Source organism: Tupaia chinensis, unplaced genomic scaffold, assembly GCF_000334495.1.
Source record: "Tupaia chinensis unplaced genomic scaffold, TupChi_1.0 Scaffold000115_1, whole genome shotgun sequence".
Classification (NCBI taxonomy): domain Eukaryota; kingdom Metazoa; phylum Chordata; class Mammalia; order Scandentia; family Tupaiidae; genus Tupaia; species Tupaia belangeri.
The window spans coordinates 774,372-801,537 of record NW_006159579.1 but is presented as its reverse complement, the minus strand read 5'-3'; the positions used below and the strand labels follow the sequence as shown (position 1 = coordinate 801,537).

The 27,166-nt window shown below is 41.4% G+C and overlaps 1 protein-coding gene across 5 annotated transcripts in view; it reads right to left on the bottom strand.

Annotated features, from left to right (window-relative positions):
* CBFA2T2 (CBFA2/RUNX1 partner transcriptional co-repressor 2) overlaps window positions 1–27,166 on the bottom strand; it is an 84,450-nt gene that overhangs the window by 43,126 nt on the left and 14,158 nt on the right. The window contains exon 1 of one of the 5 annotated variants that reach the window (XM_006144012.3): window positions 24,951–25,088. The exons of the other annotated variants lie outside the window; for them this stretch is intronic. The gene's annotated coding sequence lies outside the window, so the exon portion shown is untranslated. Of the gene's footprint in view, window positions 1–24,950; window positions 25,089–27,166 lie in introns of those variants that run through there. 5 annotated transcript variants of the gene reach the window in all.

Here is a 27,166-nt window from a genome sequence, read left to right as displayed (position 1 = left end):
GATGGCATGCTAACCCTCCGCTTCAGATAAAAGCAGGATTAGAATAAGGTCCTGTAGGACTGTGGCCTGACATGCCTTTGCATCATCATGTCACAGTGACTCCTTTTCTGAATACGTATATTGTCTGGCCACAGGGCACACGTGCTTGGCAGAGACAGACAGAGAGAGAGAGAGAAAGCACCCTCCATAGGAGATGCCATTCACACATGCACATGCTCAGCATGCTTTTTCAAACTGGTATGTCCAGGAATCAAACTGCAGTGAGAGCTAGGTAGGATCCAACAGCCTTAACCACCACACCACCAACTGGCCCCACTCAACATTTTTTTGTTTTTGTTGAAGAAATTTTTGCTGTAGGGAGTGTGTGTGCCTGTCTGAGAGACAGAGAGACAGAAAGCGAGAAATCACCCCCCACCCCCACCCCGGGTGGGTATTTGGCCAAGCTACAACCCCTTCTCTACTCTCCATTAGGGATTTTGGGCACACACATGCATGCACACACACTTGGCCTGAGTTTCAAGCTTATAGGTCCAGCACCTTAACCACTACACCACCTGCTATGCCCCCCCCCCGCCAGCTTTCTTAAATGCACACACAATCTGAATATCATATCTAGTGATCTCAACTACACCAAACACGAAACTCCTGGGAACCTAAAGAGCTTGTGGTACGTCTTTTAGGTCTGGACTGATTTTTACAAGAACCTCAAAGATGACTAGCACACTTGTGAAGGATAACCTGGTTCATGACTGTACTAACTTCCTCCCTAGTCACTTTTCTTTCCTCCGTCATAGATCTACAAGTGCCACGTAAGCGCAAACATAACGATAGCCACAACATACAAATGTTGCTTACGACTCAATAATAACAATAAGCCAATTTTAAGAATGAGGAAAAAAGATTTGAGGATTGCCAAAAGAATATATATATTTCTCGGGACCAGCAGTTAGCATAATGGCTATGTCGCTGGACTCCCACGTAGATGACTGCGGTTCGAGTCCCGGACCCGGTGGCTTAAAACTCATGCCAGGCACGTGTGCGTGCGTGCCCAAGATCCCGAGAGGAGAACGGAGGAGAAGGGATTGCGGCGTGACCATCCCCCCTGAGGGGTGATTTCTCGCTTTCTGTCTCTCTGTCTCTCTCTGTCTGGCTGGCGAGTGCACACGCCCTATAGCAAAAACCTCTACAAAGAAAAAAAAAAGGATATATATATTTCTGAATGGCTGATAAGCACATTAAAAGATGCTAAGAGGCTGGCTTCATAGTGCCAGTAAGTTACTAAAAGAAAGCCAGATTCTACATGGCAACATGGTTTGAATGCTGGCCTAGTCTGCCAAAAAACACATGACAGGTAAGGGCACAAATGCCAGACAACAGAAGATAGACTAGAGGAAGCTCTCAAAGAACAGAGAAGAGGATCAGGGCGTGAACAGACCCTCGTTTCTCGTTCCCTTTCTCACTCAGGTGTACCCTGACATGAACAAAGGAAAAAAGAAGCTCAATATACACAGAAACATATATTAGGGCCAGCCCATAGCTTAGTGTTAAGGAGCAAAACTCCACTTGGTCAATAGCAGTTTGAATCACAGACCCACAGCTAGCTTACAACAAAAGATAAGATGAAAAGGACAATTCGGCAAATGAACCAAACGTGAGACCAGCTGGAGAGTTATGTTACTGATCAAAGGCAGGTCATCTTGTAAGAAAGAAGACCGGGCATGAAACGGGAAGATGTGACTATGCATCATGATTCTTCTGCCAACTTATCAGCTCCTGTGGAAGCTAGGCTAGTCACTCCAGAGCCTTGGTTTCCTTTTATAAGATGAAAGGGATGAAGGTACTAAAAGTCACATAAAGGGGCCCAGCAGGTGGCATAATGGTTATGTCACTAGACTCCCACATAGTCCATTGGGGATCGAGTCCCGAACCAGACGCCCTAAAACTCACGCTGGGTGCATGTACATGTGTGCCCAAAATCCCAAGAGGAGAATGGAGGAGAAGGGATTGCGGTGTGGCATCCCCCGCTTAGGGTGATTTCTTGCTTTCTGTCTGTTTCTCCAGGGAGCGCATGTGCCCTATGGCAAGGATCTCTTTAAAAAAATAAACAAACAAACAAACAAAACCAGAAAGTCACATAAAGGAACAGATATGAAAGCGCTCAATTAGCCTATTCGAATATAAGGTATCAGAGAGCTACCCACCAGAAGCTCATGAACAATCATCTATGCCCATATATACTGACAGTACTAAAGGGACTCTTCCAATGTGAAAGGTTTTAATATTTCAAGAAATGTTGCAATTGCCTGCAACAACAAAACCATGTAGATAACCTTAATGCAAGTTAAAAAGAGCAGCAACACAGCTGACCTGGTAATATAAATAAAGAAAATCGAAATATGAATAGTTGCTTTCCAGTTCCAGCAAATATTTATTTGGAATAATAGAGCTATCTGCTCCAACTGCACACCATCTGTTTCACATCTCCACCAGGTTAGTATCTCACATATACACCTAAAGGACTTCGACTGCATTTCATGGGCAACTTGCCGTCTCGTGGCGGCTATGCTGACCACAATGGAAATCGACTGACCCACCCCTCACTTAATGTGCAGCACTGCCATCCTGGACGAGTACACGCAGCCAAATACAGAAAATCCCAGACTGTCAGAGAACAAGCTCACTCGAGTCTTGGTCAAATATAATCCTCCTCACATTCCTTCTCTAGCGACTGATACGCTATCAATTTCTCACACAGCTAGTTAAGCTTTCCTAAGATTCAAACCTGTCTCTCCAGTTCCAGGCATTGATGTATCTCTGTTACAATGTCTCTGGAAAGTAGAACCTTAGGAAAAATAAACTCTGACGGAACAACTCCAACATGTATCACAGTACGTACCTTCTCCCATCTTCGCTGGTCCGTTTTAGCCACTTTCGCCTCTCACCTGGACTATTGCAACCGTCTCCTAACTCTCCTTTCTGCTCTTGCTTTTGACAACTCCCATCAATTCTTTGTATAGCAGCCAAAGGGGTGACTTAAAAACCTGAAATAGATCTCGGCGCAGACCTATTTAAATTTCTCTATCGGTTGCCCAGTGCATTATAGTAAAACACAAACTTTGGCTTGACTGCCGTTATCTACCCAGGTTCTGAAGCATGGTCTGGAGACCCTTGGAGGTGCATGTGGGGAGAGGTCGGAGAGAGGTCACAATTTTCATAATCATAGAAAGCTTATCTGCCTTCTTTACTGTCACTCATTCATGAGTGTACTGTGTCTTTTCTCAGACTACATGATAGAATGGTATCACAAGAGACCAAATGCAGAAAACGATATGCTGTTCGGGCGCTGTCAGTCTCTCTCCCTTACAGAAGAAATGAATAATGAAACTTTAAAAAATAAATAACTGGTTTTTTTGGGAGAGGTATATGCTTTAGGGCACATGCCCTCACCATAAAGAGAGAGACAGAAAGCGAAAAATCACCCCCCAGGGGGGATGACCACGTCGTAATCCCTTCTCCTCCATTCTCTTCTTGTGATCTTGGGCGTGCACGCACACGCGCCCATCGTGAGTTTAAGCCACCAGGTCTGGGACTCACACCACAGTCGACTACATGGGAGTTCAGCAACATAGACATTATGCCATCTGCTGATCCCAATTATTATTATTATTTTAAAATTTGATCAGATAGGAACAGAGGGACAGAGAGAGAGAAAGGAAGTGAGAAAGCAAGCTGTCAGGTCTGGGTCTTCAACCAGTGGCACACCATGTGAGAGCCCAGCACCTTAACCACCATGCCACCTGTCAACCTCAACTTTTGATATTTTAATTATATCCAATTAAGTAAAAAATAGTTTCATCTAATGCAAAAGTGTATGTGGCCAGTCCCATCTTAACTATTACCAAGTTAATTTCAACTAATCACCAAGTTAATTGTGCCTTATTCTTTTTTTTCTTTTGTTCAGACACTGTGGCACAGTGGTAATGCACCTGATTTGCAAGGCCTGGATCCCTGGGTCAGCTTCAGAACATGCTGGAAACATGCACTAACACCTATGATCTTGTGGAGCTGGAAGGTTGAGGAAATGGGATTGCGCCCTGACAAGAACCTATCAAGGGCCCTTCTCTCTCTCTCTTTCTTGTGCGCACATGTACCATCCATCATAAAAAAAACTAGTGCCAGCTCAGCAATGCACTGATAATGTGCTTTTCAAACAATGGTTGATTCATAAGAAAGACTGCAGGTTTGATTCCCTAACTGCCTACACACGGAGGCACAGGCACAGGTACCCGTCCTCCTCGGTGGCTGGAAAGGCTGAGGGAGGGGGTTACAGCATGACACTCTGAGGAGGGTGCTTGTCTTTCTCTGACTACATCTCTCATGAAGAAATAAATGTTTTTTTTTTTTTTTTTTTTTTTAAAGAGAGATTTTTGCAATAGGCTGCATGTGCTCACCAGCAAGACAGAGAGAGATACAGAGAGAGTGAGAAATCACTCCCCAGAGGGATGGGCCACGTTGCAATCCCTTTTCCTCCACTCTCCTCTTGGAATTCTGGGCATGCACACATGCACAATGGCCTGAGCTTTAAGCCTCCAGATCCAGGACACGAACCTCAGTTGACTATGTGGGAGTCCAGCAACGTAACCGTTATGCCATCTGTTGGAACCAAAATAAACTTCTTTTAAATAATGTTTTAAAGTTTATTTTATTTATTTATTTTAATTTGCTATAGAGCAAGTGTGCTCACAAAAGAGACAGCAAGAGAGACAGCAAACAGAGAGAGACAAAGTGAGAAAGCAAGTCACAAGGTCTGGGACTTGAACTGTGGTTGACCATGTGGGAGTCCAGCACCTCAACCACTATGCCACCTGCTGGGCCACCAGAAATAAACTTAAACAATAAGAAAAAAATGAAGCAATTGAAATCACATTCTCACAATTAACTTGATGCTACAGATATTTTTCTCTTCCTATATTATTTATTCGTTAAGCTTTAAGAGAGCTTGCCAATATTGCCAATAGTAGGACTCTGCTTGGTTCCGTGTCCCTTAATACATATAAAAAAACACTGAGTTCATATGCTCTCCCAGCCTAATGAAAGGCCAATCATCCCATCAGCTCTGTTTAAGGACTAGAGAAGCACAAAACAACAGAACCGCAGAATCAGGAGTAGCAAGAACCAAAACTCCAGCTCTCTTCCACGATGGGAATCCCCTGGACAACTTCCCGGACTGGCTGACACCAGCTTCTGTTAGAGGACTTTTTGAACCCAGGGCTTTGCCTTACTGCAAAGAGAGCACATGCCATTGCCAAACTAGGAAGTAGTTCTTGGCAATGGTCACGAAAATACAATACTTCTTTCCTAGGGTCCTACCAGGATCAAACAATCTTATCAAAAACCCAGTGTTTGTATAAATCCACTAAGCCTCATTCTGTTGCTGCATGCACATAGTGTTAGGGGAGCCTTCTCCCCTCCCAAATGAGGCTTGATGTATGTGACTCAGAAGTCTAAGAGTTTACTTATTAAACCCTTTGTCTGGGGAAACAACACATTAAAAACTACTGGCTGGCAGGTGGCATGGTGGTTAAGGGCGCTGGAGTCCCACGTGGCTAACTGCAGTTCAAGTCCCAGACCTGGTGACTTGTCACTTTCTCTCTCTGTCCCTCTTTGGTCAAATTAAAAACAAAGAAATAAAGTTAAATAAAATAATTCTAAAACAAAACAAAACAAAACAAACAAACAAACAAACAAACCCTACTGGCCACCAGGTGGCATGGCAGTTAAAACACTGGGTTCCCACAAGGCTGACTGCAGTTTGAGTTCCAGACCTGGCAGCTTGAAAATCATGCTGGGCATGTGTGCCCCAAATCCCAGGAGAATGGAGGAAAAAGTGAAGATTTCCAGCATGGCCACCCCCAGGGGGTGATTTCTCATTTTCCCTCTCTGCAGTTCCTTCTCCTTCATTCTCCTCTCAGGATATCGGGCACACCCCCACACACCCCAGCATGATTTTCAGGCTGCTCAGTCTGGTGCTCGAACCACAGAATCAGTCATGAGGTATCCAGTTCCTTAATCGCCACCACATCTGATGGCCTGGGTTTGATAGTTTATTTTAACTACTTTTTGGAAGCTCTTTGTGGGCACTTTAAGAATACAGGTATTTTTGTATGTATAAGCAGATGTGTCCCTGGTCTCGTGTAAACAAATATGCTTCTTTAGAAAATGTGGATTCTGGTGAATCCTTGTGTAAGGCAGATTCTCTCTGTAATATTATACCACTTACCGCAAATTCATGTCTTCTTGTTTATTTATGTTCTTCAGAGAAAGAGACAGAAACCTCAACGGGATGATGTCTTGCCACGATCTACCCCAGCCAACCCTGCCGGGATCACAGACGCACACACAGGGAGGTCTCGGGACATGACTGCAGCTGTGTTACCACGGCGCCATCTGGCCCTCACGTGTTTTCTAAGTGTAGATTTTTACACAGGTTTCCACAAAGTGGGGCTGCACTTCTAATTTGATAGCTCTTAGTTAACATGTGAGTACCGAGCACTTGAAATGCATCTAGTCTAGACTGAGGTGTCCTACCGGTAAAATAACAAGTTTCAAAAATTTAGTATTAAGGGGCTGGCGGTGGTAGAGTGGTTAAGGTGCTGGACTCCCACATGGCCAACTGGGGTTTGAGTCTCAGACCACATGGCTTGCTTTCTTACTCTCTCTGGTCAAACTTAAAAATAGTAACAACAAATAAAATAAAATAAATAAATTCTTAAAAAAAATTTCAGTACTAAGAAAAACAATGTAGGAGCCAGCAGTTGGCATGGAGTTAAGGCAGCTGGATCCCACATGGCTTGCTTGAAACACACACTGAGTGCATGTGTCCCAAATTCCGAGAACAGAATGGAGAGGGAATTACTCTGTGGACATCCTCCCTGGTGGGTGATTTCTCACACCCCTCTATCCCCACCTGTGGCCAGTTTATGTGCCCCTACAGCAAAACTAAAATTTTAAAAAGCTCAAAATAAATATTTCTGATTTAATGACCAGTTAACTAATGACATTTTGAGCCTTAGTCTTTCAGGATTATAAGATGAATGTGGAAGTGAGGTTCAATGACTCTGAAGGAAACTTAGAGATGACTATCTCCACTACAGAAAACGACAAGGGGAGACATCTCCTCGTCTGTGCCTGGTTGAGATGTCCACCCCAAGCCTGTCTATGCCAAACACATTCACTCAGGAATCTCCCACAGCCCCAGGGGTCCTCTGTTGTGCTTCCCCACACATAAGTTCCACCTCTAGTTTAAGCCAAACATTCTGTACTCACAGCCGTGAAGCTCTCCCCTAAACTTTTCACTTCCTTTTTTTTTATTAGCAACTGGACCTCAGCTTACTGAAAAGCTCCGTTGAGGCGAAGAAATCTATTTATGGAAATGATTTTTTTTTCTTCTTTAAGTTCCTTATTGTTGAATCATTTTTGCATTTTATTATCAACTTCACTTGGCCAGACAGTGTTGCTATTAAATACAGTGTTGTTCTTTGCAATAAAATAAGGAATAAAGGAAAAGATAATGCAGTGAAAGTCTATCAATAAGCCAGATGAGAAGAAACAAAAGGGAAATACGGGCTGAGTGGCAAAGCTACTTTTCTTGTGTGTGTGTGTGTGTGTGTTTCTGCTTTAATTACAGAAAAATGTTTCAAGATCTTCACTTTTTATTCTGTAAATTCATTTTAATATTTGAGCAAAGTTAAAACAAGACTAACAACACATATTTTAAATTAAAACATCAACAAACTGGGCCAGCATGTGACATGGTAGTCAAGGCACCACATGACTGACTGCATGGTTTGAGTCTTGGACTCAGCAGCTTGAAAAACTGCAAGGTGCCTGGAGGGGGTCAGGTTGGGGTGAGGAGAAAAACATGCCAGGTGCCTGTGTGTGCATGGTATATAAATGGTAGTGGTGATGGCTTCACAGGTGCATACTTATCAAGTTGTACATACTAAATACACACAGATTTTTACAAGTCAATCAACTTCAATAGGTTGTTTTTCTTTTGATTTGCCAGAGAGTATGCACACTTACTGGACAGAGACAGAGAGAAGGAAGGTGAGAAAGCACCTCCACCATCACCACCACCACAGAGAATGGCCATGCCGCCATCACTTCTCTTCCACCTCTCCTTTCTTTTGGAATTTTGAAAGTCAGATTTTGAGAGTCAGATGCTCACATCTGGACTATCTGTTACAAACATTTTTCTATTTAAATAGCTTAAATTACAATCAGGAATTGTTTTGTTTTGCATGTGCTCTTCTTGCCAGAGAGGAAAAAAAAGAGACATGAAGAAAGAGACAAAAAGAGAAATCAATCACTACCCCTCAGGAAGGCCATGCCACAATTCCGTATCCCTTCTCTTCTCATTTTGGGCATACATGCACATGCCTGGGTGCACACATGCCCAGCATGTTTCTCAATTCACTGGGTCCAGGAATTGAACCATGTGGACGACATGTGGGATCGAGCTACCTTAATCACAAAGCCATAGGCTGACAGTTACTTTGAAAAACCAACAAGAGCCATCCCTCCATGGCCTACTGGTTAAGGAAGCCAGATCCCACATGCCTGGCTGCAAAATTTGAATCCCAGACCTAACAGCTTGCAATCCATGCTGTGGGTATGTCTGTGCCTGCCCCAAAATCAGGATGGAGAAATGGAGAAGGGATTGCAGTGTGATCACACTCTATCAAAGTTCTTTTTCCCGTTCCTCTCTCTCTGTTGAGTACATATAAACTTTGCTTAATAATAAAGGAGAAAAAAGTCAGACTCAGTTTGACTATATAGCTGTTAGCAAACTGAGGCACAGTATTGGAAACCATATGGTTGACTGTGAATTCTAATCCCCAGGTCAGGCTGAAAGACACCTCTTGCATGTGTGCGGCAAAGATCCCAAGGAGCTGGAGTGCTGGAAGAAGGGAACTGAGGCATGATGGAACCCTACAAAGGGCGTTTCACTGTATGTATCTCTTGCATGTGCATGTGCTTTCTATCATGAACAATAAACTTACAAAACAACAGCAAAAACGATAAAAGCAAACAAGAATAGTTGTTTCAGTCTGTACTTTCACACTGCATTGGAGGTATTTATCTTTCCTTCTCAATGGGATGATTGAACAATGCACTCGAAATTCCTGACTTCAGAGCCAGGCAGTGGCATGGTTGATAAGATGGTTGGATCTCAAGTCTCTGAACCCAGAGGCTTGAAAAAATATGTCAGAGGCTTCCAGGCACATATATGTGTGTGGCCAAAACCCTGAGAGGATAAGGGAGAAGGGATTGTGGCTTGGCCTTCCCTGGGAGTGAGGGGGTGGTTTCTCACTTTTCCGCTCTCTCTTTCTCTTTGTGTCTCTCTCCAGCAAGAGTGCTTGCCCTATAGCAAAACAAACAAAACAAAACAAATCCTGACTTCATTAGTATTAAAAATTTCTAATGCAACTTAAACTATTTGAATGAAACAATGTTTGGAAAAAATGATCCAGATGTGAGCATCTGACTCTCATTTGTCTCAGGACAGAAATGGTGAGTTAAAGCTTAATGGTTTTAAATGCCAAAACAGACCATTCATAACAAGTTAAAATAAAATGCTGCACATGTAAAATGATTCAACTTTAGTTTTAAAAACATCAAAGATGTTTTCCATACAAGTCCACTTAAGAAAACGTGATTAAAACTGATCTCAACCAACAAAGGCAGAGAGTATCATATTTAAATAGAAAGGTTTAGGTTTATGTACAGAGATCCTGAGACACTTCTATAATATTATACTTCAGGCTATCAATCAAGTTTATGACTTTGAAACTACGATACTTCCGAGTTTCTAGGCCCTAATTATCAACCTAAGGAAAAGAGAAGGGTCAAAATATACCTTTTCTTAAAAAAAAGAATTAGTTATTTAATTTTATTTATTCGTTCATTTATTTTCTTTTGAGCAGAGAAAGACAGACACAGAGAGAAGGAAAGTGAGAAAGCAAACCACCAAGTCCAGGATTCGAACCTCGGAGGGCCATATGGGAGTGTTTAGCGCTTTAACCACGACACCAAACTGCTGGACCCAAAATATACCTTTTTTGAAATCATAGAACATTATCCTAATTCAGAGATACTTTTCTATCTACACTTCCATAGAAACAGCCCCATCTGTCCTTAATACGCAACAAAGCATTTTTTATTATTTAGCAACCCTCTATTGTGAAAAGGCCTTAAGAGTTCATCTATTTTGAACTCATATTCCATGCAAATATCTGCAATAGAATATAAATAGCTGATATAAATCCAGGTTACACTTAAAATCTAAGAGAAAGACAGAGTAAGATAAGGGTGATTCCACTGTTTTGAGGAAACACGCAACAGCAATAGCAATCCCTTTTTGGTATCTCTACAAACAGGTGATGGTGATCATCATCGCCATGTTGACAGGATTACATGAGCATATAATCTGGCCATCCTTCTGTACACTGTAAATTACCAAATCCATTAAAAAGCCCCCATTTTAGGAAAGGCCACCATTTAGCCAAGTGTGAAACCTGTAACTCAATAGCCAACTCTGAGGAACAGTCATGCTTTTCATCTACAGTTAAGCTTTTCTTCTAAACTTTCAATTTACCATAGCAAAGATTTTAAGATCGATTTCCTTACGTTTCCTTAGTCAGTTCTTCATCGCTGAGCTAAAGCAGAACACAATGGAATGGTGAATTTGGGGAGAAACTAATTACGTATTTCCAGTTCTGACTGTAAGGCTTTGTAGCCTGTCTATATGCTTATTCACTTCCATTAGTTCCAGTATCTGATTACTAATGTACTACGAAGAAAAAGCACAGAAATAAAATGTATTACCAAGTACCAACATTCAATTACTGAGGTTAAAAACCATTTCTCTGCCAGAAAAATGTTCATAACTGTTTGACTGTGTGACCTCGTGCCTGGGAATTTGTCCTTAAGAAAATAACTCAGGGGAAAAAGTAATTCATACCACAGAGGAATGGTTAATTAAATGGTGGAACAGCATGTCAATGCGAACTGTGAAGGCATTAAAAATTATAATTATGAAGACCATTCCACTCTTGGGGAAATAAATTCAATACAAAGCTATATGGGGGGGGGGGGAGGCTCCTGCTAAAATTATATAAGTAGTAAGATTATGATTATTTATAAAAAAGCAGACACATATGATCAGAGTATAAAAATGAGCATGAGAATGGAATTGATGACATGGTGGGGATAACAGGTAAATGTTGATTTCCTTGAATCTTTTTGGAACATTGCTTATAAAATATTTTCCTTTGCCTTTTCACTAAATGTGCTTTCCTACAGAAGAATGATTAGACACCCCCTGGGCTGCCAAGCATTCCTCACATGTTAGTCTTCCTTCACACACAGGCAGCATGATCTAGTTACAGTGACCTCATTTTCAAAACCAAACTTTTGACAAGCAGTTAGGTTGAGGGAACAATGGGACAGAGTATTCGAAAAAGCAAACATGACAAAAAAACCAGGGTTGGAAGTCAGAAACCCCAGGCCCCACTCGTCCTCCACCCTAGACAACAATCCCAGTCATTAGGTTGTATGATTTTTTTTTTTTTGAGAAGTTTATGCTACAGGGCGTGCGCACTCGCCAGAAAGACAAAGACAGACAGAGAGACAGAAAGTGAGAAATCACCCCCCAGGGGGATGGTCCTGCTGCAATCCCTTCTCCTCCATTCTCCTCTCAGGATCCTGGGTATGCACACACATGACTTGGCATGAGTTCAAGCCACCGGGTCCGGGACTTGAACCGCAGTCAGCTACATGCGAGTCCAGCAACATAGCCATTATGCTAACTGCTGGTCCCTAGCTTGCATAATTATAGGCATCCCAGGTAACCTGTCAGAACTTCATTCTGAATTTAAAGTACAACAGTTTGAGTATACAGTAAATGCTTAAATTAATAAGCACACCAAACACATGGCTCACTATCGCGGTAAAATAGGCCATTAAGCCTTCCTTTGTCTCCAACCTGTTTGGCCATCAGGAAATTAAGCTAATAATGCTGCTCTAAAGTGCAAGCCATTTTACAAATTATTTTCATCACCATAATCATCATCCATTATTAGAGTTACCACCTCTACTACTCCTGCAAAAATACTCACTAAAAAGAGCTGGGCAGAGGAAGATATCTTTTAACGTCAAATCAAATGATAAACGAGAGGGTGTGTTATCTACAAACAAACTACAGAGAAAGTCCACAGTTGGGACCAGCAGTTAGCGTAATGGCTATGTTGCTGGACTCCCATGTAGTCAACTGCGGTTCGCATCCCGGACCCGGTGGCTTAAAACTCACGCAGGGTGCGTGTGCGTGTGTGCCCAAGATCCTGAGAGAAGGGAGGAGCAGGGATTGCGGTGTGGCCATCCCCCCTGGGGTGTGATTTCTCACTTTCTGTCTCTCTGTGTCTGTCTTTCTGGCGAGTGCATGCGCCCTATGGCAAAAACTGCCCCCCCCCCAAAAAAAAAGAAAGTCCACAGTTAAACGCATGGTACAGTTAGTAGGGGAGGGGATACAGGAAGTACATCCAAGATTTTGAGACAGCAAGAATGAATGCACAAACAGCAGAACTTCTGGCAGAAAGAACACATCTAATGAAATTGTTTCTAAATGTCAGAGATCGGGGACCTCATCAAAATCCAAACCACCTCCATGATTTAGATTCCGCAAATATACTGTCGATTATTCTCAACTGTATGTAACCATCTTTACAGGGTGGTTTTGGTCCAGCTACCATGGTGCAGCCGTAACACAATGCTCCATGATGCTGAGGCCATATGGGAAGGTGGCAGGTTCATATTATGAATGTCCTGATCCTGGCTGGCTAAGGAGGTATGAAGAACCTATCGAGGGTGTCTGTCTCTCTCTCTCTGGATCCCTCTCTCATTGAAGAAATAAACAGCAACAACAAAGGTACTTTTAAAAAATACCTATTAAATTTAATTTAGTTTAAAGAGAATAAAAGCCCTATGCTTCCCCAAACATGATACTCAAATCACTGGCTGAGGGAGCTGAAGGAGGCGCAGTGTAAAATCTGAAGCTCTGCAAGGTTGACCCACATGCCAAAGTTTTGAGTTCACATGTGGAGACTTCCCTGAGTATGCCAGGCACGGGTCACAGCATCATGACCTTGTTGGAGTGCTCTCTCAGCCTCTCATTTATGGAACAAATTAGTAACTGTCAACACTGGGGCCAGCAGGTGGCATGGTGGTTAAGGGCACTGGACTCCCACATGGCTGACTGTGGTTCGAGTCCTGGACCTGGCAGCTTGCTTTCTCACTTTCCTTCTATCTCTCTCTCTCTCGTTCTGCCTCTCTCTAGTCAAATTTAAATAAATAAATAAACAAAATAATTATTTTTTAAAAAATGTCAACACTTTAAAAACTGATGGATCCACAAAGATCATTTCATCTCCTCCAAATAAATTTGAAGAACTTGAAACTATTAGATTGCTGGGGAAGCCATGACATATTTTTCTACATTTTCCTATGCAAAAATATGTCATGACTATCTCAACAACCCTATAAAAAGTCATATAATCAGTCCATCCAGATTCAGAAAATAAAAACCCAGACATGGCTAAGTCTCAGGACTGAGGTTGTGGCGCTGGGGAAAGTCCCAATTGTCATGTGGCTAGAACAGCTCGAACATGAAACAATTCTCTCAATACAACAGTGTTCCTATAAAAAGGATAGCTAGACAGTAACACAACCTAATGAAAATAATTGTGTGTAATCTAGATGAAAACGATGCACATCCTGGGCCTACTTGTCTATTAAAATAATGGCAGATACATAGTAGCACAGAGAAGGCCTTGATATAATGTAGTGTGTTAATGAAAAAAAATTTTTTTTTCTTTTAGAGGTTTTTGCTATAGGGCAGGTGTGCTCACCGGAAAGACAAAGAGACAGAAAGCAAGAAATCCCCACCCCCCCCCGGGGGGGGGGGTGGTGGTCATGCTGCAATCCCTTCTCCTCCATTCTCCTTTCGGGATCTTGGGCACGCACGCACATGTGACTGGTGTGAGTTTAAGTCACCAGGTCCGGGACTCAAATCATGGCTGACTACATGGGAGTGCAGTGATGTAACCATTACGTCATCTGCTGGTCCCAATGAAGATAAGTTTTTACATAGTACATGGAATGGGTTAAGGCACTAAATTCCACATGGCTGACTGTGTTTCGAGGTCCAGACCTGGCTGCTTGCTTTCTTGCTTTCCCTTTCTCTTTCTGTCTTTCTCTGGCCAAATTAAATAATAATACTAGCAAATAAAATTAAATAAATCTTTTTTTTTTTTAAAGTTTTCACATGTAAAAGCAAGAACTAGAGGGGGATGTGGAGAAAGCAAAAAGGTGGCTTTAGAACATAGTACTGTTATTCCTAATACAAGAAGTAAGCGTGATGAATTATTTCAAACTTTAAATGCTAAAGTGACCGTGACCCAAAAACTAAATACTCATGACACAAACATGAAGCTACAATTCCAACCTCCAAAAAGTTCATGATGTACCTTGCTGGCAGAGTGCAAAAGTTAAAGGGGGACACCTCAAGTAGACTGGGAGTGTGAACAAACAAAAAAGGGAAGATACAGCAGAATAGTATATATAGGTACCACTGGATCATAGATGATCCTCTATCATCTCAGGTCGTCATGGCCACCATCAAGAATGAGCTAAAGGAAGGGACCAGCAGATGGCATAATGGTTACATTACTGAACTCTTGTGTCCTCATGGTTCGAGTCCTGGACCAGGCAACTTAAAACTCATGAAAGACACATGTGCATGCGTGTCCAAAAATCCCAAGAGAAGAATGGAGGAGAAGGATCTGTGGTGGGGGGTGATTTCTTGCTTTCTGTCTTTCTGGTGAGTGCATGTGCCCTACAGCAAAAATCTCTCTCAACCAAATAAAACCCTGAAAACTATTGGGCTATCAGAAAAGTCATGATGCTTTTTTTTTTGGAGAGGTTTTTGCTATAAGGTGTGTGTGCTCGCCAGAGAGACAGAAAGCAAGAAACCACCCTATTGGCCACGATGCAATCCCCTCTCCACTCTCCTCTTAGGATCTTTGGCATGCATGCACACACGCCCGACATGAGTTTAAGCCACTGGGTCCGTGACTCCAACCGCAGTTGATTATATGAGAGTCCAGCACCATAGCCATTAGGCCATCTGTTGGTCCCCATGATGCATTTTTACACAGAAAAATGTCATGATGTTCCTGACAACCCAACAGGATTTTTTTCTACCAAATGAAGAGCATATCCATATATGCTTAATTTCCATACCAAACCCAGAACTGCCTACATACGGATACCAAGTTACTGCTGGAAACTTTACTCAAACCACTTTCCTAACATACATCTTAGTGCACGGACTTGCAAATTGTAAGCTAACTTTAAGTCTGGGTTTGGGAATAGGGAACAGATGGCCGACACAGCATAAACTCTCACAAATACTCATTTTTACCAATCACATGTGGTTAAAACCCAGATTTATACCTACAGATTAGAGAGCAACAAAAACTCTTACAATGACGTGACAATTATTCAGTGTGACAGCTGTTTGTGCCACTACCAAATGTGAGTTTTAAAACATAGGCTAACACCTCTGGTTCCCCAGGATTAAAACAAAACAAAACAAAACAAAAAACATAAAAAACTTGAATTTCAATATCAGACAGAGAAATAAAATGAGTAATTGTAAAAAAATCCTCAGAATGTATATAACCAATAATTCTTTGGTTTTCTAACAACAGACAAACCTACTCATTCAGTCCAATATTTATGTTGTATATCACAGTCTTAGGAAATACTTCCATTAAATTAAAAATAAAAACAAAAGAAAAAATGAAATGTTATCTATATGATAAAGATTGAGTCTTACCGAAATGGAAACCTACCACATCTTGATGTTTCTGTCAGCTGCTGCAGAATGAAAAATACCGAAAAACTGCTGTTCATATCATTAAGTCCCAAATGCATCACTTGTTCATTTCTGTTTCAGAACAGGGCAAAACAGGCTGAAAGCCCCTTAAGTGTTGGGATCATATCTATCTTTTTACAAATTATTATTTAATAATTTATTTATTATTACTTTTTCACAGGAGTTTTGCCAGACAGAGAGAGAGAAAGCAAGCCTCCTGGTCTAGGACTTGAACCACAGTCATCCAAGCGGAAATTCCAGTGCCTCAACCACCATGCCACCTGCTGACCCCAAAGGACCGTGTCTATCTTTATCACTGCTACACTGCCAGTGCCAAGTCCAACGGCTAGAACATAATACATATTTATTTATTTAATAAAGTCAACTCTTAGATCTATATTAATTGGTCATCCAGAATGCTTATATGATTTCCAAGTAATAGGATCACCAAGTTAAAATAAAAAACAAAACAGGATCTATGGGGCCAGCAGATGGCATAATGGCTAAGTCGCTGGACTCCCATATAGTCAACCGTGGTTTGAGTCCTGGTCTTAACTCACGCCAGGTGCGTGTGCATGCGTGGCCAAGATCCCGAGGAGATGGAGGAGAAGGGACTCTCCAGGGGGATTTCTCGCTGTCTCTCTGCCTCTCTGTCTTTCTAGCAAGCACATGCGCCCTATAGCAAAAACTTCTCAAAAACAAACAAACAAAAATCAGGATTTAGAATTAGTACCAGTACTGGGGCCAGCAGATGCCATAGCAGTTGTATTACTGGACTCTCACATGGCTGACTGCGGTTCGGGGTCTAGACCCAGTGGCTTCATAATCATGCCAGGTACCTGTGCGTGCATGCCCAATATCTCAGGAGGGGAATGGAGAAAGGATTGTGCCATGGCCATCCCAACTGGGGAGTGATTTGTACTTTCCCTCTCAGTGTCTCTGTCTGTCTCTCTGGTGAGCACATGCACCCTATGGCAAAAACCTCTTAAAAAAAAAAAAAAGTTCCAGTACTTCAACTGACTTAAATACAAATGAAATAAGATTACTTAGCTTCTGACAGGGACAAGCCAAAGCATTCTTTTCTATTTATAAGCCAAAGCACTCTTATTTCGATTTTATATACATATACCTTATTTTAAACACAAAAGAGAAATTATACTATGCTATAATATTATTATGCAACATTTCATTTAAAATGGATATGCCCATTTGTATGAGTTTTTAAAATTCAAGAATATCTCTGCATTTAACAACAAAAAAAGAGGAAAAGACACCAAAATGTACAATTATATAATTATGTGCAACAGGGGCCAACAGGTGGCTAGAGGACATGGGATTGTGATGTGGCCATCCTCATTAAGGGATGATTTTTCACTTCCTTCTATGTCTTTCTATTCACAGCATATGTGCCCTATGGCAAAAACATTAAAAAAAGAGAGAGAGAGAGAAACGTAATTGCTTAAAAAGAACTACCAGCCCTGTTGCCTGGTAGTTAAGGCAGATGGATCCTACATGGCCAACCATGCAGTTAAGAGTTCCAGACCCAGACCCATGAAAACCATGCTGGGCATGTGTGCATGCATGCTCAAAATTCTGAAAGTAGAGAGAGAGATGGAGAAGGGATTGCAGCATGACTGTGTGGGGGTAGGAGCGGTGGTGGTGTTTTCTTTCTCTATTGCCCTCTCTCCCAGGTGAACGCCCAAATTAAAACAAACAAACAAACAAAGGGCAGGAGATGTGAACAGAGATTTTCTGATTAAACAGAATGACAGCTATCAAGTAAGACATGCCTCTCTCCAATACATACAAGTGGTCAATATCATTTATCATCAAGAAAATATACACTGGAAGTATAAGGAATCGCCATCACATTCTAAAACAGCTAAAATAAAAAGACTGGCTAAATGATAAGGGGGATGTAGATCATGTGGAACTCTCGTACAATGATGGAGGTGTAAAATGGTACAAGCACTTTGGAGAACTATTTAGTATATTAGAAAGTGAAATAAACAAAGTTACCTAATGAGTGAATAGTTCCATGCAAAGAGAAATTAAAACAGGTTCACAGTGACTGACATGTGGGTATTTATAGCACTCTTACTGGTAATACTGCGAACAACCCAAATGTTCACCAACACGTGAGTAGATAAAACGATTGTACAACCACACAATAGACTCCTACCACATTATAAATGAACATTATTTATTCATTCAATTACATACAAGAAACACAAAGAAGACAGACAAATAGAGTACACACTGGGACCACCAGTTTAAGCCACTCGGTGGCTTAAACTCACGCCAGGCACGTGTGTGTGCATGCCCAAGACCCTGAGAGGGAGAATGGAGGAGAAAGGATTGCGGCGTGACCATCTCCCCCTGGGGGGGGTAATTTCTCACTTTCTATCTCTCTGTTTCTCTGTGTCTTTCTGGCGAGCGCACACACCATATAGCAAAAACCTCTCCAAAAAAAAAAAAAGTACACACTATCATTCCATTTAAATGGAGTGCAAATACCAGGGGGAAAATTAGTTAAATATTGCAGGAAACAGGTAGAAATTTTCTGGTAAACATGAATGTAAACAAATACAAAAAGCTCATAGGACACCTAATATATATATATATATTTTTTTTTTTTTTGAGAGGTTTTTCGCTATAGGGCGCATGCGCTCGCCAGACAGAGAGATAGAAAGTGAGGAATCACCCCCCAGGGGGAATGGTCATGGCGCAATCCCTTCTCCTCCATTCTCCTCTCGGGATCTTGGGCATGTACGCACACGCGTCCGGCGTGAATTTAAGCCGCTGGGTCCGGGACTCGAACTACATGGGAGTCCAGTGACAAAGCCATTATGCTAACTGCTGGTCCCCCGGACACCTAATATTTAACATCTATATTTTATGTGTTTTTAAAATAATGTTCTGTATGTATGTAATTATGTATTTTAAAAATAATTTTTAAAATCCTTGCAAAGGAATCAATCCACATATTCCATGGCCATGCTTTTTTTTTGAAAGAGGTATTTTTGTCATAGGGCATATGTGCTTGCTGGAGACAGAGAGAAAGAGACATAAAGCAAGAAATCATCCCCTAGGGGTGACTCTCCACCATTTTCCTCTTGAGATCTTGGGTATGCATACAAATGTGCCCGGCATGAGTTTTAAGCCGCCGGTCCTGGAATCAATAACACAGTTCACTAGCGATATAACCACTATGCCACCTGCTGGTCCCCACCCACAGTCATGCTTTAAGGGTGTTTCTGAATATAGAGGTTTTCTTTTTTTAATTGCCAGAGGGAGTATGTGCTTGACAGAGAGATTAAAACAGATCTTTTTCTATTTTTTTAAATAATTATTTAATTTTATTAGTTACCATTATTATTTTTGTAATTTGACTAGAGACAGAGAGGAAAGCAAGCTGCCAGGTTTGGGACAACCATGTCCTGTGGTCAACCATGTGGGAGTTCAGGGCCTTTTCCACCATGCCACCTGCTAGCTGGGACCATATTTTCTTAGCTGGCAAAGGGAGCAAGTGCTTGACAGAGAGGAAGAAAGAGACAGAGAAGGATAAAGCACCCCCTCCTTATGGGGCATGGTCACAATGCTATCCCTCCTCCATTTCTCCATCATGTGAAGACTTTGGTCATACAAGCACATGTGCCCAGTGTGTTTTCCAAGCCTCTGGAGTGGGAATTTGAACCATGGTCAGGCATGTGGAATCTCATTCTCTTAATCCTTAGGCTATATGGCTGGCCCTATAATATCATCTTTTTTTGTTTGTTTGTTTATTGGAGAGATTTTTACTATAGGGCATGGGCACAGGCCTGAGAGACAGAGAACGAAAAATCGCCCCTCAGCGGGGATGGCCACGCTGCAACCCCTTCTCTGTTCTCCTACTGGGATCTTGGGCATGCATGGGCACACACCTGGGGTGAGTTTCTTTTCTTTAAGAATTATTTTATTCAGTTTTATTTATTCATTTAATTTGACCAGAGACACACACACAGAGAGAAAGGGAGAGAGAGAGAGAAGTGAGAAAGCAAGTCACCAAGTCCAGGACTCGAAACATGGTCGGCCATGTGAGAGTGTCCAGTGCCAAGCCACCTGCCGGTCCCCCATCTTTTTAAAAAATTATTATTTACTTATTTAATTCCATTTATGATAATTTTTTAATTTGACCAGACAAAGAGAGAAAGAGAAAGGGAAAGCAAGAAAGCGAGCTGCCAGGTCTGGGACTCGAACCGTTGTCAGCCATGTGGGAATCCAGTGACCTTAACCACCATGCCACCTGCTAGCCCCACACTCGGTTTCAAGCTGCCAGATCTGGGACTGGAGCTGCAGTCAGCCACAAGGGAGCCCAGCGTCTTAACCACTATACCACCTGCTGGCCCTGGCCCTATAATATCTTCTAACATGTGGAAGCCACTCAGGGTATCTCTGTCTATCAGGCCTCTATACAAGCATTATTATCAAAGGATCCTATTGCAAATTCTCTGTATTGCCAGTTTATGCCATCCTCCAGATTTCCTGCAGTATTTTATCTTGAAGGCTGAACTGGATAATCAGACCAGCGCTCTTGCATTCTGACTGACCAGCATTCACTTTTAATCAATAACAGATGTGGGAACAGTGCCAGAGTTGGCCTTTGGCCAAGGTAACAATTTTACTCCTATTCAAGAGCAAATACCCTTCTTAAGCTCCAAGTCATCCAAACAGAGAGAATGACATCTGGAAGTACACTGCAACGCCATGTGTTTGGCCCCTTTGGATGATAGCTGTAGGCACTTCAAGCAGAGGGCTGTTGTGCCAGCCTTGTGGGACACCACAAAGTGCGGGAACTCAATAGCCTTGCAAGATGGAAAAACTACAAGTTCCCCTCTAAGGGAATAGTAATAGCAAATGGGTGTAAGCAGAAGTTCATTTAAGTCAATTCCTTTGATGATGGTTCTTTTTACAAATAAATGTAAACTGTTTATCTCAGTTCCATATTAAATGTCAAGTCCAAATTTATATTTACTCACAGTCTAGACTTTTAAACTCTTTACCATTTTGGGGGGAATAATCTATTTTTTAAAGAATTATTTATTTAATTATATGTGTGTGTGTGTGTGTGTGTGTGTGTAATTTTTAATTTGACCAGAGAGAGAGAGAGACAAAGTGAGAAAGCAAACCAACAGGTCTGGGACTCAAACTGTGGTCAGCCATGTGAGAGCACAGATAGCACCATAACCACCATGCCAATTGCCAGCCCCGGGATAATCAATCCTTTTTATTTTATTTATTTATTTTTTTTGGAGTTTTTTTGTTGTTGTTATAAGGCACATGTGTTCAACAGAGAGACAGAAAGTGAGAAATCACGCCCTGGGAGGATGGCCATGCCATACTCCCTTTTTCTACATTCTCCTCTTGGGACTTGGGCATGCACGCACTCATGTCTGGCCTGAATTTTAAGCAGCGGAGTCTGGGAAGCAAACCACAGTTGACTACATGGAAGACCAGATATAGTCATTATGCCATTTGGTGGCCCTTGTGGATAATCTTTTTTTTTTTTTTAAGAGATTTTTGCTATAGGGCACGTGTGCTCGCCAGAAAGAAACAGAGACAGAAAGTGACAAACCACTCCTCCCAAATCACCCCATTGTCATGCGGCAATCCCTTCTCCTCCAGTTTCCTCTTGGAAATTTGGGCACACACACACACACAAACACACACGCACACGCACGCACACACACAAGTTTTAAGCTGCCGGGTCCAGTTCTTAAACCACACAGTCGATTACATGGGAGTCCAGCGATGTAACCATTATGCCATCTGCTGTTCCTGGGATAATCTATATTTAAAAATAAATCCTCGCACGGAAATTATTATAAATTATCAATTCAATCATATGTAAATGGCCCTAGAAAACACTAGGGAGTTTTAAAAGTGTGAGAAAATTTTAATTGGTATACAAATACTAAATTAATTGTAAAAGAAATAAAAATGAGATAGATAAGAGGCCACTTACTTTTGGCCTTTGGTTGCTATTTTTTTTTCTTAAGGTTTTTTTTTTTTTTGAGAGGTTTTCGCTATAGGGCACGTGTGCTTGCCAGACAGACAGAGAGAGACATAGAAACAGAAAGCGAGAAATCACCCCCCAGGAGGGATGGCCATGCCGCAATCCCTTCTCCTCCATTCTCCTCTCGGGATCTTGGGCACGCATGCACGCACATGCGCCCGGCGTGAGATTTAAGCCACTGGGTCCGGGACGCGAACCGCGGTTGACTACATGGGAGTCCAGCGACACAGCCATTACGCTAACTGCTGGTTCCCTGGTTGCTATTTTTGAAACTATCTGCATTATCCTATTAACTTATATTTTGACGACATTTGTGAACAAAAAGGAAATCTGATTTAAACACCTTCCTTCAGAAGTCCATGAACACTATATGTTTTCTTCATCTATACTAATAACAAAGCAGGTTTCCAAGTTACCTAAGAGTTGAGTAGAGCAAGACTTGCATGATATAAATCAGGAAGCAAATATAATAACAAGTTACCACTCCTCTCTGTTTTTCATTTATTCATCTGTAAATAATATTAGAACCCAATTATGTGCAAATAATGGCATTAAGTATGCTATAAAATATTCTTATTTATACAACACTAAGACAATAGGCAGTACTCTTGTCATCATCATCCTCATCAGAAACTAAGGCTCAGGAAGGTTATATTATGGCCAAATTCATAAAGTTAAGAAGAGATGACAGCTCTGGTGGGTTCTAGATTCCATAACTATATAGCAAAAGAAATCTAAATTGAGTGATGCTAACAGAATGAATTCCTGGGATCAGTAGATGACATAATGGTTATGTCACTGGACTCCCATGTAGTCAAACACCGTTCAAGCTCCAGACCTGCAGCTTAAACTCAAGATGCTGGGCGCATGTGCACGCATGCCTGAAATCCTAAGAGGGGGATGGAGGAGTAGGGATTACAACATGGCCATACCTCCGGCGGGTGACTGCTCATTTTCTGTCTGTTTCTCTGGTGAGTGCATGCACCCTATAGAAAAAAAAAAAAAAATTAAGTGAATTCTTACAGAACTCAATGAAGTTTGCAATCATGACCAAGAATTTTTTTTGGAGGGGGGAGAGTTGTTTTTTTTTTTTTTTTTTATTTTTTGGCAGGGCATGTGCACTCACCAGAAAGACAGAAAAAGCAGAGACAGAGAGTGAGAAATTAGCCCCCCAAGGGAGGGATGTCCATGCTGCAATCCCTCCTCCTCTCGGGATCTTTGGCACACACACACGTGTGCCAGTGTGAGTTTAAGTCACCAGGTCTGGGACTTGAGCCATAGTCGACTACATGGAGTTCTGCTACATAGCCGTTATGCCAACTGCTGGTCCCAACCAAGAATTTAATAAGACAAAAGAAATGAACATTCATCACAGTTCAGAGATTTCACATTCTTCTATAATTTCTTTCGTCATAAATATTTGAAGATAAAAATAGAGATCTACAGCTGAAGCAGAGTTTATTAAAGTCAGAAGACTAAAAAATAGAAGCTATTATGTAGGAACCCATTTGGGCCTTTGACTGAGAGATTCTCTGAGAAAGCAGATCCATATTACCAAGCAAACGGTCTTAAGAAGCGGCAATGGGGATACCTTACAGAATAAAAACGAATGAACCAGGATTTCAAAAATGTTGGCTCCACACCAAGATCATCCTTTTCCTGGGATAGCTCCTCAAAATTAAATGATCCAGAAACTTTGTTCCTTCACTATGTCCAAAAATCCAGGTACATCAGAAAAATGGATAAACACTAAGAATAATTATTTCAAGGAAAAGTGACCGTAGTTGAGCCTTTTTACATGTGAACTACTGTCACTATCCCTTGAAATAATTACTTTAACAATAACACCTTGAAACATCATCAGGAATTCTATTGTGTTTCCAAAAACAAAGTGAAAGATAAAGATACTAAAAAACCAGCCTGGGAAATAATCTCTTTGGCAAACATTGCAGTGACAAACTTAGCACCTACTCAATTAATTTATTATGACAGCTCAATCTTATTTTAGCATTCAACTAAAAGTGATATAAGGAAGATGGACTAAAGATGGCAATAAATGAACTGAGAAAAGTGTAGGATCTCATGGACAATTCCACCTAACACAGAAGAAAACTCCCAGAGGCAGAGCATGCTTGGAAGTTTGGAATGGTTTAACTTGCACTCTTCCAAGCCCTGTGATTCTTCACAAGTGTGAGCAGAAATATGGATATGCTATAGCACAAGGCTACAGCTGCAGCTTGCAGATGTCAGGCTGTTAGCTCCATAATCAGCAAGCATGCTGTCTGCCTTGCTGGCGCCCTCCTGGTTGCTGCCTCAGTCAGCACTCCGGGCTATGCCCAGAGAATTGAGGTTCTTCTGTTGGACAGCGCACTTTGCAATCAAGCAATGGAAAAAGATCTTCCTATCTTGGAACTAAAATAACGATATGATGATGCCTCAGTTTTCTCCAATATAAAAATAAAAACACTACCACCTGGCTTTTATTTCCTATCCCTAAGGGGCTTTTATAAGGATAAAAAGCTTTGAAAATTAAAAGCGCAATGCAAATATCAGGTTGTATTACAGCGGGGACTGAATCCAAACAACATAAATGAAAGGTAGATGGGCACTTTGGCAGGGCAAATAACCATGTTTGCCATCAGAGCAAACTCTTGAGTCACAATATATACTTTTATATTAAGAGGAGATCTCTGATAGCTATTAAACAGGCATAAAGCCCAAAAAACAGGTTGTGCTCACTGCTTAAATGTCCTGCCTTCCCTGTCCCATGCACTTTAAAAACTCCTCCTAAGGTCCAACTCAAACATTTTCATTAATTGTTCTAGATACTATACTTTGACAGAATTTCATCCACATTTGAACTATTTATTTCCTGTCTTTCATGAGAGAGATGAGTACCTTCTGCAGGGTCTCATTATGCTGCAATCCTCTTTCCCCAGCCTTCTGGTCAGTTAAGGTCTTGGATACAAGGACCCAGTGGGCTTCAGATCAACTTGGAATCTAAACCGGCCATGTGGTTTCCAACACTGCAGCTCAGTACCTACTGCCTGCTCCACTAAGGCTGGGCCCACACCTGCACTCTTTCAGCCACTGTAAGTATCTTTATGATGTAATTTGTTACATGGTGACTACAGGTGACTTGTTTCAGTGCTTGTGAGTTCTCTGAGCTCTTGACTTTTATAATCACAGACAGTCTTAGTATAGTATCTGGTACATATACTCTATTAACTCCTTTCTAATTCATTATTCTACTATATTATAGAATTCTATACCATACTGTATTGTACAATGCAGTCTACTGTACAGTAAGGTTCGTGAAACCTTTCATGTGGTAATCTGAAATAAATATGGCATTGAGAAACCATTCTAAACTGTAATGCACAGAATGGTTTCAATACCTTTTATATTAAGACAGAACTTCCCAAACTATGTGCCAAGGGAAACTGGAGATGAGTGAATGATTAAGTTTACTAAAATATTGATTTCCTCAACCTGGCAGAGCCAATTGGAATTTCTCATTTTCAGGAACCAGCAATTAGTGTAATGGCTATGTCACCGGACTCCCACGTAGTAGACCGCGGTTCGCATCCCGGACCCGGTGGCTTAAAACTCACGCCGGGCGCGTGTGTGTGCATGCCCAAGATCCTGAGCGGAGAATGGAGAAGAGATTGCGGTGTGCCCCCCCCCCTGGGGGGTGATTTCTTGCTTTCTGTCTCTCTCTGTCTGTCTGGCGAGTGCACGCGCCCTATAGCGAAAACCTCTCCCCTCCCCCCCCCAAAAAAGAATTTCTCATTTTCTATGTGTGCTATGACGTGAGAAGAGGAAAGGGAGCTCTACGTAAATATGAAGATCTAATCTTTTTGATATTAAACTAAGAGAAAAGAATTAAACATGACATAAATGGTGACATCAATTGAGACATCAAGAAAATATTGGATAGCTAGAATAACTGCTTCCCATACTGCTGACTACGAAATAAATGTTTCAGAACACTGGCATCAGGTAAAGCATCAGATTCTGAAAGAGAAAAATAACATAGCTACCTCACATAGCAGTCAGTCTATGTAAACACCATATGGTCTGCTAATTTCATCAAAACCCCAGAATTTTACTTTTTCATCCTGCAGATCAAAAAGAAAATAAAGTTGCCAGAAATATTTTAGAAATTATTTTGCCACCCCCAAATGTCTAATAAAATACATACAGTACCCTAAGCTTATTCATCCGATTTCTTTTTGAAAGCACAAAAATGCATTGTTGGTCACATGGGAAAAACACAAGCATTCATCAGTTTAATTTTATCATTTTAAAAGCAATCCCTTTTTCCTTTTTTTTTTTTTCTGGCGTTACACACCCCAAGTCTAAATCCTCTGCCCCTCTCCAATCCACCTATTACAGACACAGCTTAGACCTTTGCTATCTCTTGCCAGCCTACCATAATCATCTCGAAATGGTCACACTGGCTGGGATGGCTTGGTGGCACAACAATAATGCACAGCTCAAGCAATGACAAGTCTACAAGGAGGATCGTGGGTTCAGTTTTCCCAGTCTACCCATTCATGCTAGGTACAGACATATAATGCTGGTTGGCAAGGCTGTGGGGATCATGTCATGTGACCCTGGCAAGAGTGCTTCTCTTTCTTTTTCCCAGTCTCATAAAAGAAATCATTTTAAAATAACTTTTAAAGAAAAAATGGTCTCCCTGAGTTTCAGATTTCCCCCATGAAATTTCTTTTATGCATCGCCTCCCATCTCAAAAACGTCAAGTCACACTTTCCTATTTAAAAACAAACAAAACTCTAAGAGTTTTTTTTTAAAAGATTTATTTAATTTTATTATTACTATAATTTTTAACTTGCTATAGGGTACATGCACGAGAGAGAGAGAAAGTGAAAAAGCAAGCTGCCAGGTCTGGGACGCAAACCACGCTCAACAATGTGGGAGTCTAGTGCCTCAATCACCATGCAACCTGTTGGCCCCAATTCTAAACGTTTTAAAGCTATTACCCATAGCATAGTCCTTGCTCCTGAAAATAGCATAGATCATATAACCTAGACATTGGCTACCTCTTTGGTTTTATTATCTTCCTTCTTTTTTTGAATTTGCTCTAGTGC